Source organism: Desmodus rotundus, chromosome 10 (assembly GCF_022682495.2).
Source record: "Desmodus rotundus isolate HL8 chromosome 10, HLdesRot8A.1, whole genome shotgun sequence".
Taxonomy (NCBI): Eukaryota; Metazoa; Chordata; class Mammalia; order Chiroptera; family Phyllostomidae; genus Desmodus; species Desmodus rotundus.
Genome location: NC_071396.1, coordinates 11,732,951 through 11,751,059, shown reverse-complemented (window position 1 = coordinate 11,751,059; position 18,109 = coordinate 11,732,951). Strand labels below are relative to the sequence as shown.

The 18,109-nt window shown below is 46.2% G+C and overlaps 1 pseudogene; it reads right to left on the bottom strand.

Moving 5' to 3' along the window:
* Window positions 1-1,579: 1,579 nt before the first annotated feature.
* LOC112318773 (large ribosomal subunit protein eL6 pseudogene) lies at window positions 1,580-2,459 on the bottom strand (annotated as a pseudogene).
* Window positions 2,460-18,109: the final 15,650 nt, after the last annotated feature.

Here is an 18,109-nt window from a genome sequence, read left to right as displayed (position 1 = left end):
TTTTTCTGTGCCCTGCTATTTTTTTTTTCTTTCTAAGACCATTGCTACCTAGTGCACTAATTCTTCCTCTGCGGGTTATCGGCTAGCAAAAGGCAGTGCATAGTCTGTTTAGCAATTCTGGAAATGAGCGCAGCAGGCAGCTCAGTTCTGTGACTGGTCCCTACTGGTGTACACGGTCCCTGCCTGTGTGCAGGGGCGTCAGCCACTACCCGTTGCTCGTCCTTTCCATCCAGGTGCCCTGAGGTCATGTCCATCAGTCCCCTGGACTGCAGTGATGTTTAGGATTTTCTTCGTCAAGTCCAAGGACTCCCACCAATCCTTACTTACCTGTTGATCCTCCTTACCTGGACTGCTTCCTTGCGGGCCTCTCTCTGTTCAAATCCAACATGATACTTTTCCTTTGCTGCTTTGAAATGGGTCCAGCGCTATTAATTCTAAAGCAGGCCATCGTGGGTCAGAACAACTTGCCAGAAACAAAATAGGTGCAGAAAGAAAGGCCATAGAGGAAGGAACCCCACCTTTGCAGAACTCATACAACCACGGACAATGCGTAGGATGGATATCCATTGGCTGAGGGCTTAGGCAGTAGGAGGCGCTTGCTCGTGCTCATTGGTTCAGGGTGCACAGCACAGCTTGCTCTCATTGGCTAAAAATGCATGCACAGTACTCTCAGAGCAAAGAAGGTTATTAATAAAGTACTGTGAATAATTGTGTTGGTATTATTTTTAAAGGAAAGTATTTCTAAAGACAAATAATCTTACAATGAATTAGTGCTATGCAGGATGGCATATATAAGGGTATGCATACGTATTCTCACTCTCCTAGCTAGAGAATAAAGTAAGTGAATTAAAAGCATTTATCTCCTGTAAAGGTGGGAAAATTTAATTCTTTAAAGATTTTCTTTTTTGCTTTTAGAGAGAGAGGGGAAGGGAGGGAGAAAGAGAGGGAGAGAAACATCGATGTGAGAGAGAAACACGGATCAGTTGCCTCTCATACATGCCCCAGCCAAGGACCAAACCCGCAACCCAGGCATGAGCCCTGATGAGGAATCAAACCGGAAACTTTTCACTTTGCAGGGCGATGCCCAACGCATTGACCCACACTGGTCAGGGCTAAAAATTTAATTTAACTTTATAACTTTCCAATGCCTTCTACTGTCAGCCCTGAAAAACTTGATAAACTATCAAAAAGCAGTTGATGTGACTGTGTTTCCCTCTTTTAGACTGAATCCTGGTGGGCAGGACCCATGTCCTTTTTGTCTTTGTATTCCTCAGGCCTCCCTGTACAGTTAGTGAGATTGTACGCTGCCCAAGGCTGCCCTCCAAGGGGACAAATGACAGCTGGAATCCAGCCTGCTCTCCCTAATCCAGCTCTGTGCATTGGGGTCCTTCTCTGCCTGGAGGAGGTGTGCTTTGTCTGTCTGACCTGTAACTTGTTCTCATTCCCTGGCAGTGCCCTTTGGTTTCTCCTGAGCATTGTGGGAAGCCAATAAATGTTGTTTGGGAGGAAATGAATCAATGAAAGCATGAATGGATGTACTTTGCTTTCTTTTTTTTTTTTTTTTAAACAGATCAGTTATTTAATTAGGATTTTCAAAAGAAATGTAGAACTTCATTTTGTGAGGATAAAGGCCATTTGTAAGAGCAAACAGGGAGTGGAGGTAGCCCTAGACCTGGGGAACAGCTTTGATTTCTGGCAGAATTTGCGAGTCCATGGCTTTCTGATCAACCTGGCATTGCTCTGTCATCTCGTATTTCTCTTCCTCGGTGTCGAAGATCTCCCCCTCCTGGAGTCTGGGCTCGTGCAGCTGCTTCTTGAAGTAAGCATCAGTGAGATGCTTGGGGATTTTCGCACCACTGATATCAATTTTGGTGGAGGTGGCGATGACAAATTTCTGGTGTGTTCTACGCAGAGGAACTCCATTAAGGGCCAGAGGTCCAGTCACAAGGAGCAAGCCACTGCTCAGCTGCTTCAGGAAAACCACCCTCTTGCCTCTGTGGCGCCCAGTGAGGATGATCAGAATGGTCCTGGGAGTGATGCTGGCCCGCAGTTCCTCACCTGCTGACTGAAGGGCTTCTTGCTGTGGCTCAACAGCTTTCCAGGCATGTCTTCAGTAGGATAGCATCTAGGCATTTTGCGAAGTCGAACCACTCGGGTACCACCATGCTTGTCGCCACCAACTGGTTTAGTGACAGTGGACATGACTTCCTCCTTTTTCTTTTCAGTCCTGGATTTAGCTGCGGAATGCTTCCTCTTGTATGTGGCCTTTGGGGAATACATAGCTGACCAGGAATACCTGCCAGTTCCTCTGACTAGGACAAGGTTTCAGCTGCAGTGGGGCTTCCCCTACTTAGGCATCTTGGCCTTGAGGTGACCTTTCCTAACCTTGCTTCCAGCATCAGCCTTCTTGCTTCGGGTTTCTTCTTGGTATCCGGTTTCTCATTTTTTTCACCTGCCATCTTGCAAGATGGGAAAAACAACAGACTTTGCTTTCAATGGAGGTGAATGAGTGAGATAGACACTATTTATTTATTTATTTTAAGATTTTATTTATTTTTAGAGAGAGGGGAAAGGGGGGAGAAAGAGAGGGAAGCATCAATGTGTGCTTGCCTCTCACATGGCCCCCACTGGGGACCTGGCCTGCAACCCAGGCATGTGCCCTGACTGGGAATCGAATGGCGACCCTTTCTTTGGTTCACAGCCCACGCTCAACCCACTGAGCTACACCAGCCAGGGCTTTTTTTTTTTTTTTTTTTTTGGCCAGCCCAGCAATCATTCCTGTCTTTCCTGGCCCCATTTTTTTTCTGGTACCCACCCCTCCTCCACCCCTACCCCCAAACTCCAGGTAAATCCTGAGGAGTCTAAGCCAGTGGTTCTCAATCTTGGTTATACATTACAATCACCTAGGGAGACTTACAAAGTCCCTATGCCCAGGCACCTCCCAGACCATTTCCCCAGGTGACTGCACATACATGTCCGTACCTGGTTGATAACCTGTTTCCACTGATCTAAGCCATACGTGGTGGCCCCATTCCCTTTGCTGGCATGTCAGTTAGGAAAGAGCACATGGCCCAGTTCTGGCCAATGACACATGAGGGGAAGTCTGCTGAGGGCTTTTGGAGATGAGGTCCTCACTGATGAGAAGTAGAAGAGCTAACTCCTCCCACCGGGCATTGTGGTGCCTGGATGCCTAGACTTGCTCTGATGGTCAGTCACTCGGAGAGGAGCTCTCCAGGACCAGCTGATGTGCTGGGAAAGGCAAGGCAAGGATAGAGAAGAGCCCCAGTCCCTGATAACCTCCCCAAATGCACAGCCTCCTCCAGGAGGCTCATTACCTGAGACAGTACCGTTTCTTTGTTGTTTCAAGTCATTCGAGTCGGTGTGTTATGTTACTTAGAAACATATCAACAAATAGTTAAGAATCTCAATACATAAAGGACTTTTAAAAGATTTTCCTCGTTGGAGGGAAAGTTCAGTGATTGTGTGTGTGTGTGTGTGTGTGTTTCCCCCCCAGAGAAACAGCCACCTGTGAGAAGCAAATGCAACAGAACATGAGGGCAGAGGAGGAGAGAGACATAAAAAGCCAACAGCTAAATATAGACAAAATTCCATATACATAGTTTGGGAGGAAATTATGCTTTAGAAGAGGGATCAGAATGATGCAGGAAGAAGTTAAAAATGCTGATGATTAATGAGGACGTAATATGGTTGGCGGAACACTCGGGCCCAGGGGGAGGATTAGAGTGAAAGAACTAAGGTAGTAGGAGACAACACAAGTGCCAGGACCGGGGTGGGAGCCAGTACACGCACAGATAGTTAGTTATTAAGTATCTGCAGCATTTGTTCACGCAGGTGACAGTACATCCAAGAACACCTGCAACCAAAGTACGAGGTTTGCTTTCAAAAGGCGACTGGAGAGCACGCTGTCCCACATGTCAGATGCACAAATGAATATTGCTTGAATCAGCCGGCACACTGGTTGATCGAGAAGCAAATTGTTGGCTCAGGACTGGCATGCCTTTGCAGTGTGGAGAAAGGGAAATCAGCACAGTTGCTGGAGTAATTCTGGAGGGGACTGGGATGCAGAGGAGCTGGATCTTGAAATTTACAGAGGATGTATTTGGGCATAGAAAGTGCAGGAGGCTGAATGACATCATAGTGGGCGAATTCTCAGTGCCTGCTCCCTGGCAGTTGCTGCAGGCCAGCTCACTCCTATCACGGAGACAAGTACCTTATTGACGCAGTAGAGTCTGGTGTGACTAAGTGTGTTTCGTTTGAAAATGCAAAGCATCCCATCCACACAGAAGAATGTATGAACTCGAGAGTGACCAGTGTAACCCAGCATCACCCTTTTCGATGTTGGCAATTTTTTACAGATTTTATTTATTTTTAGAGAGGGGGGAAGGGAGGGAGAAAGAGAGGGAGAAACATCAATGTGCAAGAGAAGCATTGATCAGATGTCTCTCAGATGTGCCCCAACTGGGGACCAAACCCACAACCCAGGCATGTGCCCTGACTGGGAATGGAACTGGCAACCTTTTGGTTCACAGGCTGGCACTCAACCCACTGAGCCACGCTAGCCTGGGCCAAGGTTAACAGTTTTTATATTTTTTAATTAATAAATGGGCATCACGTAGAAGCCTACCTGAAGGCTTGGTGAAGCTTGGCGCTCTGGCTGTTGAGAAATTGGAGCTGTCACGTCATTCTGCGGGAAGAGCAGAAGCTGCCTGGCCCCTCCCACTAGCCAGCTGTGCAATCCTGGAGAGTTTCACAGACTCTTGGAACATGAGCGAAATGAGGATACTAATGCTGCCTCTCTTAAAAGGTATGAGGATTAACTGAGAAAAATGCAGGTACCATTAACTGGTGACTCGTATGTAGTGGGTATTGTGTAAATGTGAACTGCCAGCTATTACATAAATGCAGAATTACCGCAGATATGCAAAAGTAACCTAAGGCCGAAAATCAAGTAGGCCAGAAAAAGAAAAAAAATAACCAATAATTACCAAATTATAATCTGATAACCAAAACTAGCTACTATTAACATTTTTGATATGTTTCTTTCCAGTCTTTTTTTATATACATATAAAATGTTTTGGTTATAACTCTAGTGTATCTACAATTTTGAAGTTTACTTTTTTGGAAGGAATTTTTAAAAATCCACCACCTTTGGCCCTGGCCAGTAGCTCAGTTGGTTAGAGCACCATCCCGATACGCCAAGGTTATGGGTTCAATCTCGGTTCAGGGCACATATAAGAATCAACCAATGAATGCATAAATCATTTGAACAACAAATCTCTTCTTCTCTCTCTCTTTCTCTCTCTCTCCCTTCCTTGCTCTCTCTAAAATCTGAACTACAAAGAAACACAGATGGAAGGTCATCATTTTATGGTATCAGTAAACTGAGGCTGAGCTTATCTGCTAATTTGAAAGCAGGTGTATCTGTTTGCCTTGGCTACAGTGAATAATCAATATGGTCACTTATTTATTCAAGAATGAACATGATTACCCAAAAGTAAAATAGAGATCTGACCCATTTTAGAAAAGGTAATCTCAAAGAAAACAGAGTAGTGTCTACTTAGTTGTCTTTTTTTGTGTGTTTTATTCATTAATCAAGTGTTTTAAAAAGATAAGTACTAAAGAGCCAAAGGAAGGAACGCCCACATCAACGGTATGTTAGTACATGAAATGTTGAAAACTTTAATTATTGAGGGGGACTTCTCTTTCTATTCATGACAGAGTAACAGGTACCATGTATGCTCTCCAGCTATAAGGAAACTAAGCGAAACATAAGAAACAAATGTTCTTATCCATTGTACAAAGGCAACACAAAACTGTGACCCTTGAGAGGGGAAAGGAGTTACATGAGCCACAGGATCACCTAGGCTTTCTGCCTGGAGACACCCCCAGCCACTGTGGTGCAAGAAGAGGGAACCTAGCAGGTGTCAGTTTCACTGGGTTGAAGGACAGAGACTGGTGTCAGGAGGCTAAGGTTGCTGGTGTTTGCAAGGCAAAGTAACACAGAGAAAGGAGCCCAGAGAAAGAACCCAAGAAATCTGTGCAAGGATCTCTTCGAGTCTTGTGCTGAGGAAGACTAACCTGTCTATATCTAACATGAAACTATACGAAGCCAGGAAAAATAATAATAATCACAACCATGGGAGAAATGTAAGTTGGACAGTTCCCAGCGCTCACGCTGTACAGAGAGATGTTTGAGTTCTGTCTTAGTACATCCATGTTGCTATAACAAGATATCATAGACTTACAAACAATAGAAATTTCGTTTTCACAGTTCTGCAAGCTGGGAAGTCCAGTATCACTTCCTGGTTCATAAATGTCTGTCTTCTCTCTTTATCCTCACATGGCAGAAGGGGCAAAGGAGCTCTCCAGGGTTGCCTTTATTAGGGCACCAGTCCCCTTCATGAGGGCTCCACCTCCGAACACCATCCCACTGGGGACTCAGTTTCAACATCTGAATCTTGGCAAGATACAAACATTCAATCTATGGCAACTTCCAGCCAATCAGAGGAACAGAAATAGCAAAGAGGTAGAGTTAATAAGTCAATAGAGATGGATAAAACAGAATCATGAGAAACAATCAAAAGGCAACAAAAAAGAAAACAAAAAGAATAGATGAGAACATACAGAAAACAACTACTAAGTGGCAAACTAATATTCAACCATACTGATAACTGTGTTAAATATAAACAATCTAAACATTTCAACTAAAGGCAGAGTCAGACTGATTTAAAGAGCAAGACCCAACTACGCTGTCTAAAGAAATGTACTTTGAATATATAGACACAGACAGATTTTGTTCATCCATTCAAAAATATACATAGCCCTGACTGGTATGGCTCAGTTGGTTAGGCATCATCTCTCAAAGCAGAAGGTCACCGGTTCGATTCCCAGTCAGAGCACATGCGGGTTTGGTCCCTGATCAGGGCACATGCGAGAAGCAGCTAATCTATGTTTCTCTCTCACATATTGATGTGTCTCTCCTCCTCTCCCTCCCTTTCCCTCCCTCTAAAATATAAATAAATAATTTAAAAAATAAAAAATATATATAATAGTCCCTTCCTTATCCACAGTTTTGCTTTACACAGTTTCAGTTACCAGTGGTCAACTGCAATCTGAAAATATGAAATGAAAAATTCCAGGAACAAACAATTCAGAAGTTTTAAATTGCCCACTGTTCTGAGCAACATGATCAAATCTCGAGCCGCCGTCCAGCTCCAGCTTGCCTGGAAGGTGACCCACCCCTTCGTCCAGCATGCCCCACCCCTCAGTCACGTAGTAGTTATCTCAGCTAGCAGATCAGCAGTCCAGGTGTCAGTGCTGGTCTCAAGCCACCCTTATTACACTTAATAATGGCCTCCAGCACGAGAGTGGTGATGCCGGCTATTTGGGTATGCCAACCAGAAGCCGTAAAGTGCTTCCTCTAAGTGAAAAGGTATGTATACATAGGAAGAAGACAGTATGTATAGGGTTTGGTACTGTTTGCACTTTCAGGCATCTGCTGGGGAGGGGTATCTTGAAATGTACTCCCCACAGGTAAGGGGAGACTACTGTAATATGCAGACACGACTCATAGGTCATTTAAATTAATATCAGACAAGGTAAACTTCAGAATAAGGAATACTACCAGAGATATTTTTTTAATAATTTCATAGTGACAGAAGAGGCAATTCATCAAGAAGAGTTCTAAGTATGTTTCTAACAACAGAGGTTCAAATTACAGGAAGCAAAAACTGACAGAACCAAAAGGAGAAATAGATAAATCCACAATTACAGATGCGATTTCAACAATCATCTCTCAGTCATTGACAGAACAAGGAGAGAGAAAATCAATAGGCCAAGATTTGAACAATATCAATCAACTTGACCTAACTGGTATACAGAGAGCACTCCAGCTAACGGTCACAAAATACACATTCATTTCAAGTGTGAATATAACATGCACCAAGGTAATCAGTCCATATCCTGGGCATAAAACAAGTCCCACACTTAAGAGGATGGAAAGAAAATAGAGCATGTTCCTCGACTACAAAAGACTCTAGAAATCATTGTCATTACACATATATCAGAATGGCAAAACCAAAACAAAAGCCCTGATAATACCGGGTGCCGACAAAGACACAGAGCAATGGAACTCTCAGACATTGCTGGTGGGAATGTCAAATGGCACAATCACTTTGGAAAACTATTTGGTGCATCTGATAAACATACACCTACCATATGACCAGACATATGACTCCTAGGTTTTTACCCAGGAAAAAGTGAACACATAATCACGAAGAGACTGGTGCACGCATTTTCGTGGCAGCTTTATTCATAACACCCCAAACAGCGTGCATCTCTACATGCACGTAGATACGCACACTGTGGGGAGCCCATACAATGGAATGCTCCTCGGCAATAAAAAGGAGCAAACTATTGATACATGTGACTATGTGGACAAGTCTCAGAAACATTATTGTGGAGCTAAAGGATGTAGATCCCCCCAAATGGCAGGAAGCAGATCAGCAGTTGCTTAGCACCAGGAGGGGCGGGAGCACCAGGAGGGGTGGGCCTGAGTGCAGAGGAGAATGAGTGGAACTTTTTTGGTGATGGAAATGTGTGTATCTTATGGTGATGTATACACAGGTGTCAGAGTTCACCCAACTGTACACTTAAAAGGGGTGCGTTTTATTTTTTTTAAAGAGTGCATTTTATTATGTATTAGTTTTACCTCCATGAAGCTGATTTTTTAAAAAATTGTCAAGATGTTACATGTTTAAGATTTGGGCACTTTACTAAACATACATTAAGCTTCAATGTTTTAAATCTCAAAATTGATGTGGTACAAACTGTTTAAAGAAATACAAAATAAGACAAAAATTCCCCCACCCCACCCCCTAAGTAAATGAAGCTGTTCTCACCTTCCTTGCCCTCCACCCTTGGCACCTGCACGGTTTAGTTTTACTACAGCATAGAAATAAGGTCAGTGGGGCCTCAGGTTACAATTGACCCCGGGACAGGAGTACAGGCAAAGAAAGGGAACCAAGCCCTGGGTGGCAGGTGGAGGAGAGAATCTCTGCTGTGACTCTCTCCTGCTCACTCGCCAGCTTCCTGGGAGTTCACCACTTTCTCTTCTTTGGGGACTGGCTGTGTCTGCTTTTCCTCGCCACAGGGCAGAAAACAGAGGCAGAGAAAAGGACAACTTTCTGCCTTATTGTGTAGCCACTTGGAAAGTGACTAAATCCACTCTTCTGGATCCCATTCCACAATCCCTACAGGAGAGACTCACTGACGGAGCTTCCTATCCTTGAACCAGCCAACTGCAGCAAAGAGCGGGAAAGGACATCTGGGGCAGGCTCCAGGGGAGACGCAGTTTAAGCCCGGCAGCCTTCCCTTCGTTCTTGCTGTCTGATGCAGCCACGGGACCCTTTGCTACAGCCAGATCAAGGACATCTAGGACAGAAGAGACTCATGTTAACATGCCTGAAATAACCGGTGACAGCTTTGAGGAGCAACAGGTCCATTTTCTTGACAGCGATGTGTATTCTTATTGATGAAAGTAACAATAAAATCGGACCTATCACCAAAACAAATTGTCACTTGAAGGAAAACATTGAGAAAAGACTATTGCATCGAGCCTTAAGTGTCCTTTTATTCAACACAGAAAATAAGCTACTGCTGTGATGCTAAACTTTCCTTTTCGGGTTGTTTTCCCACTACTGGTAGTTATCTGTTAAGTTTTCCAGAACTGGAAGAAAATAATGCAATTGGACAGCAGGAGGAAGAAGGACAGCACAGAGCCTTGTGGAAAACGGAGTTAAAAATTCCCATGGGCCCTGCCGGTGTGGCTCAGTTGATTGGAGCGCCCTCCCGTAACCAAAAGCTTGTGGGTTCAATGCCCTGTCGGGTTGTGGGTTCCATCCCCGATCTGGGTGCGTGAAATCTCCAGTCCAGGCACGTACAGGAGGTAACCGATCAATGCTTCTCTCTTGCATCGATGTTTCTCTCTCTCCTTTCCTCTCTCTCTAAAAGCAATGGAAAAAAAAATGTCCTCAGGTAAGGATTAAAAAAAAATTCCCATGGAACAGGTTTCCCCAGAAGGCGTTAATTATTCACCACAAATTCCCTACAAGGCTCAACCTGAAGATATATTTGGGGTGAACGTGACATTGACTACATTGTATTTGGGAGGAAGACTAACCTCAGACCCAGATGCCTATGAGATTAAGAGCTATTGTTATCTGTCAAAGGGAGAATTAGAACTTCTGCGAAAAGCAGCCAGTGGTTAAATCACAGTAACGTCACGGTCTAAAATGACTGCACAGACTTCTCTTTACACGGTGAGACAACTTCTTTTAAAATCAATTTGTTGAACATGAAAAAACATGAAATGTGGAGGCATGGTTGAATGATTGTACAAGTAACTGAGAAAGATTTTTAAAAACCAGACCCAAGATGTGACATCCCTTAGTAGTGGCACTAATCTACACCGTCACCACCCCAGGATTTGACTTTGTTTTTTATTCTCTATTTTGCGGGGAAGGGCAGAGGGGAGTTTCAGAGGCAGCCAGTTACCTGTTTAACCTTTCCCAGTACTGTGGCTGTTACCCCACAGGCCGAGAACTCAGTGAGGGAGGGGCTTTCTCCACACCCCAGGTTCTAGTCTCAGAGACTGTGGAAATGACCACCAAGTGTGTCCACAGACCCCCCAGGCCTATTGCAAGCCAGACTTTAATCAGGACTCCATTTGTTACCTCCTGCCCCCACCCCAACTTTAGAGGGGCGTTTTGATGACTGCAAGCTGATGACTGTGGATGTGAACTCAGTCCTTAACATACCTGGGCACTTCCCTTTCCTCAGGGTTCAGTCACCTGAATAAATAGGTCCCTTTGAGGAATGACATAACAGTGTACACTTGCCACCCTGTTGCAGGGTTCTTCCTCCTTCTAGGGGCCTGGCCAGCTTTCATCAATGAGTACCAGAGCCGTGCGATCGTTACAAATGATGAACTCACGTGGACACATCATCCTCTCGGCCTAGTTTACATCAGGGTCCTCTCGACACAGAACCAAGGATGCACACAGTGCAGAAGTAACAGCAGAAGTTATGCAACAACAGGGGCTGGAGATCTCTGGCACGGGCGTCTGTGCCATCCCCCTGCTGGATCCCACAGGATCCCCTAGGGTGGGAAGCTCTCAGAGCGAGCTGATCATGCAGGCATATTCCATCTCCACCACCAGCCTTACCCGGTAATCATTGAAATCCCCAAGGTCCACCGAAAGCTACAATTACTAAACAATGCTGACAAGCTGGTATATCCTGCTCTCTGAACAATCCACAGAGCAAATGGTCACAGAATCTCAGAGTTAATACGTCCTATAGCATTGGCGGCGGGTCACCATCGTGTTCAGGTAGCTCTGCAGGTAAGCATGCAGCTAACCCAGACCATGGTGTGCAGGAGCCCCGGGGTGAAGATCGCCCATAACGGGAGACCCCTGTCGGGTGCAAATGGCCTAGCTCCAGCAGCTCTGCCACGCTCAGTTACTGCCACGGAGCAGCCTGGGGAGGGCATGGCATCGGCGTGAATGCTGTGTCAGATCTTAGCGTGCAGCAGCTGGAGGCTGTCCGCCAACTGCACTCCTCACAGCGGGAGAGCTGAGAGCCATATCTCCATAGCTACCAAAGCCCACTTCAGGAAAAGGTTTTTTTTTTTTTAAAAAAAAATTTAATCTTTATTGTATTTTTTCCATTCCCGTTTAGTCCGCTTATACCCCCTCCCCCCAAGGAAAAGTTTTTAAATGTTCCCCCCAACTTTTGTGTGATCCCTGTTTATCACTCTACACCTACCTCTTGCCATTTCTTAAACTCCCCAGCCGCCCTGACCTACTTAGAGTCCCTGGAATAAAAGTCATGTTCTTTCTCACCTCTGGGCCTTTGCATGTGACCCTCTGCCAATAATACCACTTTCTTCTTCCCTTCCTTTCCCTAACTTCTGCTCATTCTCCGGTCTTAGTTCAGAGACCATGTGCCTGAGGAACCTTTCTTGCTCCTGGCCCCCACATCTGCTCCTTAAAGCACCCTGTCCTCAACACTACTGTAGCACTCATCACACGAATTGTACTGCCAATAGAATTTGTCTGTGTCTTCCGTTAGACCAGGGGTGTCGAACTCATTTTCATCAGGGCCACATCAGCCTGGTGGTTGCCTTCAAAGGGCCGAGTGTAGTTTTAGGACTGTATAAATGGAACTACTCCTTAACAGTTAAGTGAGAGCTCGGCGCTGCCACCGGGTAGAAACAAGGTGCCAGGCGGGATAAAACAAGGTGGAGGGCTGGATTCAGCCCATGGGCCTTGCGTTTGCCACCTGTCCATTAGACCATAAAATCTATGAGACTAGGCACTATGTCACATTGAATTTTGCCTAATGCCTGCCATAGGTAAAATATTTGCCGCCCAGCTGCTGGATAACTGAGCTGGATAATTGCTCAGAATGCTGGGGGTGAAGAAGAGGAAGAGAAGCCAGTGACATCCAGCTGTTAATGTTTCCTTACACATCCAGGTCCTGAAGGAACAATCTGTCTGGCTTGGGCAGCCCTGACGACAAGGCCGTCCCCCCTGGGGAGCCTGGTCACATGTGCCCCCTAGCTGATGTCCCCTGATTCATTCAGGAAACTCTGGACAATGATTATGTTCACATGTGGGGGAAATAGGGCTCTCTGCTTTCCTTCCCATGGGATCATCTGTCATAACTATTTCATTTTCTTTATGCCAGATATCTGATGAAGGAGGTTGCTATTATTCCTTAAAGGACGTGGGGTTTTTCCTTAACTTTGGCTCTATTTTGCAGACTGAAAAACAGAGACCTCCACAAATGACCTGGGATACACCAGTAAGTTCTGCAAGCATACTGTCTTTACAAGTTGTGTCTTGAAAATAAAACAACATTTAGTTCCTTCTGGGTACCATTTAGGGAAATAGGATACAGCAAAGAGTGGTGGTGGGGATGGAGCTGGGCCAGGTATTTTACATAAGTGATCTCATTTAATTCTCACTACTACCTTAGGAAATAGGTTTAACGATCCCTTCTTCTTTTTTTTTTTTTTTTAATAAATGATACTTTTACCTGAGTTTCCGGAGAAACAGGTATTTGATGACCCTCCTAGGGGTTGGGTTATTCTAAAGAAAAAGAATCTGTCGAGAAGGCAATGCGCATCTTTCTGCAGACACTTGGGTCCACAGGAAGGACAGGCTCTCTTTCTCAAACAGTTTACAGGATAGTAAGGAGAATGTTTGGCAGAAAAGATAGAGTGGAAAGGAAGGCAGTTTGATATTGGGTTTTGTTTTGTTTTTGTAGCTATTGTTTAAAATGGCCTAGCAGAGCCCTGACCAGTGTGGCTTAATTGGTTGGGCATCATCCTGCAAAGCAAAAGGTCACCGGTTTGATTCCTGGTCTGGGCATATGCCTTGGTTGCGGGTTTGGTCCTGGGTCGGGGTATGTGTGAGGGGCAACAGATCAATATCTCTCTCCTTCTCTTCCTCCCTCCCTTCCCATCTCTCTACAAATAAATAAACAAAACTATGAAGTGGCCCAGCAGAGTGCCTTTGACTTTGCATCTTCGTTATCTGGCTTAGAAAAGGATTCTGTAAAAAAGTGAGTACCAAAATCTTTAGGTTGAGACGAAACCTAAAAAGTCTGAAAAGTAAGATTTTTCTTGTAATAAAAAATAAGATTTTTTTTATTGAGATGTAATTCTCACACCACACAACTCACCTATTTAAAATGTCCTGTTCAACGGTTTGTAGTCTATGCAGAGTTGTACAGCCATTATCAGACTCAGTGAATCTGAGAACATTTTCTTCACACCAAAAAGAAACCCTGTACCCTTTAGAAATGACTCCCACTTCCTCCCCAACCCACCGCCAGCCCTAGGCAGCCACTAATCTAGTGTCTTTCTATGGATTTGCCTATTCTGGACATTTCCTATCAATGAAATGAGACAATAGGTAGTGTTTTGTGACTGGCTTCTTTTATTTAGCATAATGTTTTTAAGGTTCATTTAAGCTTTAGTATATATCAGTACCTGGTTCCTCTTTATGGCTAAATACTATTCCTTTATATGAATATACCTTTATTTCAATAGCTGCTTTGTATTGTAAAAGCAATGAATGTTACTGTAGAAAAACAGTAAATACAGACACAAAGAAAATAAAAATTACCCATAATCCCACCACCCGGGTATAGCCACTACTGGATATCTTTCGTTCTGGATTTTAATCCGCTGCATATATATTTGTAAATGGGGTTATATTGTGTGTACTGTCTTTGCAAAGGAAAATGTTTTATTGTGCTAAAATATACATAATATAAAATTTACCATCTTAGCCATTTTTCAGTGTACAGGCCCGTGGCATTAGGTACATTCACCCTGCCATGCAACCATGACCCTCACCCACCTCCAGACCTTTTTCACCTTGCCCAGCTGCAGCTCCGCACCCACTAAACAGTAACTCCCAATTTCTCCTCCCCCCAGCCCCAGGCAACAGCCATTCTTCTTTTGCCACTATGAATTTGACTATTCTAGGTACCTCGTACACATGGAATAATAAAGTATTGGTCTTTTTATGCCTGCTTTATTTCATTTAGTATAATATCCACAAGGTTCAATCCCATTGTAGCATATACCAGTTTCCTTTCTTTTTAAAGCTACATAATATTCCATCATATGTGTCTACGACATTTTATAGATCCATTCATCCGGAGATGGACACTTGGATTACTTCCACCTCTTGACTGCTGTGAATAATGTTGCTATGAACATTCAGGTGTACAAATATCTAAAGACGCTGCTTTCAATTCTTTGGGCATATTCAGGTGTACCTCTTTTTATTGCGCTTCACCTTATTGTGCTTCACAGAAATTTTTTTTAACAAGTTCAAGGCCAGCTCCTCCAAGGAGAAAAATTATGACTTGCTTTATTTTTATACTTGCTTTGTTGTGGTGATCTAGAACTGAACCCACAGCATCTCTGGCATATGCCTGTATTCAGAAGTGAAATTGCTAGATCATACAGTAATTCTGTTTCATTTTTTGAGGAACTACCATAGTGGCTGCATCATTTTATGTCCCCACCAGCTGTGGACAAGTTCCAATTTCTGCACCACTCTGTCAACACCTGTTATCATCTGTCTTTCTGGTTATAGCCACCCCAGTGGGCATAAAGTAGTATCTCATTGTGGTTTCGATTTGCATTTCCCTAGTGACTGATGGGGAGCATCTTTTTGTGTGCTTATTGGTTTATTGTACATTTTTTGGAGCCTCTCCCCATTTTTGAATTGGATTCTTTTTTTTTTAAATTATCAACTTGTAAGATTCTTTATATATTTTGGTTATAAATCCTTTATATATTTTGCATATAAGTCCCTTACTGTATATGATTTGCAAATATTTACTCCCATCCTGAAGGTTGTCTTTTTGCATTCCTGATAATGTCCTTTGAAGCACACAAGTTTACAGACATAACGCAATATTTGATAAATGGGCCATGGGACTGGAAATGATCAAACCTGATATGCCTAAAATATGGCTGTTTACTTTTCTTATGGTGTATTTTATCTAGATTTTCTATGACTTAGTACCCTTGTCCAATTTTCTTCTTAAAGCAATAACTCTTATGCAATCATGTCATTTGTAAATTGAAATACAAAATTTAAAATTTAACAGTCCTGTGGCGGACTTTATCATCACATCACAGAGGAAGAAAATGAAGTGAGAAAAGGAGGCCAGAGCCTGATTCTATCATCTGGTGGATGTTGTCCTTGAACGAGTTACGACATTTGGGGGAGAATAGAGTAAGCCAAAGATTTAAAAACCCCCCTTGTAAATATCTAATAAAGAACCTCATTGAGAATAATCGTTAAGGGCTTTGTTTGCAGGCACAGCTAGTAAGTGGTAGATCTGCACGGCGACACAGTTTCGGGCTTCCGAGTGTGAGAACTCATTTAAGGTTTTGTTTAAAATGCAGATCACCAGAGGAGGGGCCTAAAGATACATACTTAGACAGCAGACCTGCTACCGCTCGTGAAAACCGGCTGAGCACAAAACCTGGTTTGTGTCGCTCTGAAGGCGCCTTGACCATGGCTTACACTTAAAAGTTTTACTTCCACTCCCCTAACCTGCTTTGTGTTTGTTTGTCTCTCTCCTTTCCTTTTCAGAGGGTTGACCTTTCCTTGTATTCATCTCCAAACTGATAGTGTCCTACTGCCCACCACCCCCCAGGGGCTCACTACAGGGATCAATTGGTCTTCATCTTCTCAGAAGGTAGATCAGAATGTGCTTAAAAGGCACAGGAGGGGGTAAGTCAGCCAGGAAGGATTACTTTGTAAAACTGAATTTTTAAACCTCTGCTCACATCCTGCCTTCCCCACCCCGCCCCCAGCAAGTGGCAGCATCCAGCTCACCCGAGGCCCAGAGCTGGCACCACCAATCACACTCCCTGTTCGAAAGTAGTGGTGGCAATAGCTAACCGTTGAGCCAGAATGGGTGCTACAAAGTATAAGGTTTTTACATCCATCAACTCAATTAATCCTCAAAACAACCGTGTTACTACCTGCATTTTACACAGGAGAAACGGAGGCACAGGGAATTCAATGCAGAAACAAACTCGCCTGACGTTACACACCAGCCCCCAGAGCCCCAGCCAGGCCCTGGACTGCAGAGCCCCCTCTCTGGAGCTGCAGGGCAGCCCGCCTCGACCTCTCCCCGTCGTCCTCGGCCTGCGCACCCCAGCAAGCTTCCTCCTGACCGGTTGCCAGGACTCTCGTCGGCTCTCCCTCCAACCCATCACCCACATGTTTGCTCCGCAACACACGCGGGAACGTGCCGCCAGCGCAATTTAAAAACCGACTTCTCCGTGGCTTCAGGGCTCCCGGGGAGTTCGCCGCCGCGTTGCGCTGGCCTGTGTTCTGCTGTCCTCATGCCAGGCTACCACGTAGCCTGTAACTTTCTGGTTCTCGGCGTTCACCCTCGTGGTGTTTTCCACGCGGGACGACCCTGTTCCCCCACTCCCGTTACAGCCCTGGGTCGAGGGAGCTGGAACTCCTCGCGTGCTTCGAATGAACAGTGGGAAGCAACAGGGCTCATCACTGGGCAGTGCTACGGGCGGGCGGGCGGAGTCTCTTCCCCGGCTGCTTCCAGAACCGGCGGCCGACTTCTCACCCAGTAACACGCCGATCGGGGACCGGGCTGCCGCGTAGTGCCCCTGCCGACTTGGCTCCGCATCCCCCCCAAACCTCCGTCGCTGCTTTTGTAATTCTCTCCCAGCTCCTGCCTCGTCTAGCGCCGACTGGATGAAAGGGCCCAGCGAAACAGTTCTGGAGCTGATGACCTAAATGGCTAACTTCGTGACCTCTCAAGGTCTCTCCTGCAGGCTGGGATCCCGACCTTAGGGAGGAGGGTGTCCCCGACCGGAACCCGGAGTCAGGGACGTACCAGCCGTGGGGCTGCGGCCTGAGCCCTCCTCCCCGCTCCCTCCCCGGGCTTTTCCGGGTAAGGGAGGGGACGGCGACGCCGGAGAAACGTGGGTTTCGGGAGCCGTGAAAAGCGAGTGGGAGCAGAGCCCCCCGCGGGTAACGCCACCCGGCACCGGGGGCTCCTTTCCCCGCGCGGGGCCCACAGGTGCCGCCCCCCTGCCCCGCCTCGGCGCTCCCGGCCTCCCTCCCACCTTCCCTCCCTTTCCCACTCGGAGCAGCCTGCAGTTCCCGCAGCCGCAGCGCGAGACGCGAACCGCGAGCCGGGAGCGAGCCCCTGAGGGGGCGGGCGGCGCGGGCCGGGAGTCGGGCCGGCGGGACCCGGGAGCTCGCGCGGCTCCCCACGCCGCGCTCCGGCGCCGGGCCCCGGCAGGGGCGGCGCGAGCCCGGCCGCTCGGCGCGGCCTCCCCGCCGCCTCCCTCGGGCCGGGCCGGGGGCGCAGGGGCGAGGCGCGGCCCGGCCCCGCGGTGCCCCCGCCCCCGGCAGGCGCGGGCGGAGCCCGGCCGCCCCCCAACCCGGCCTGCCCCCCTCCGCCCGCCGCGGCGGGAGCGGCGCGCCGCGGCGCCGCGGGCAGCGAGCTCCGC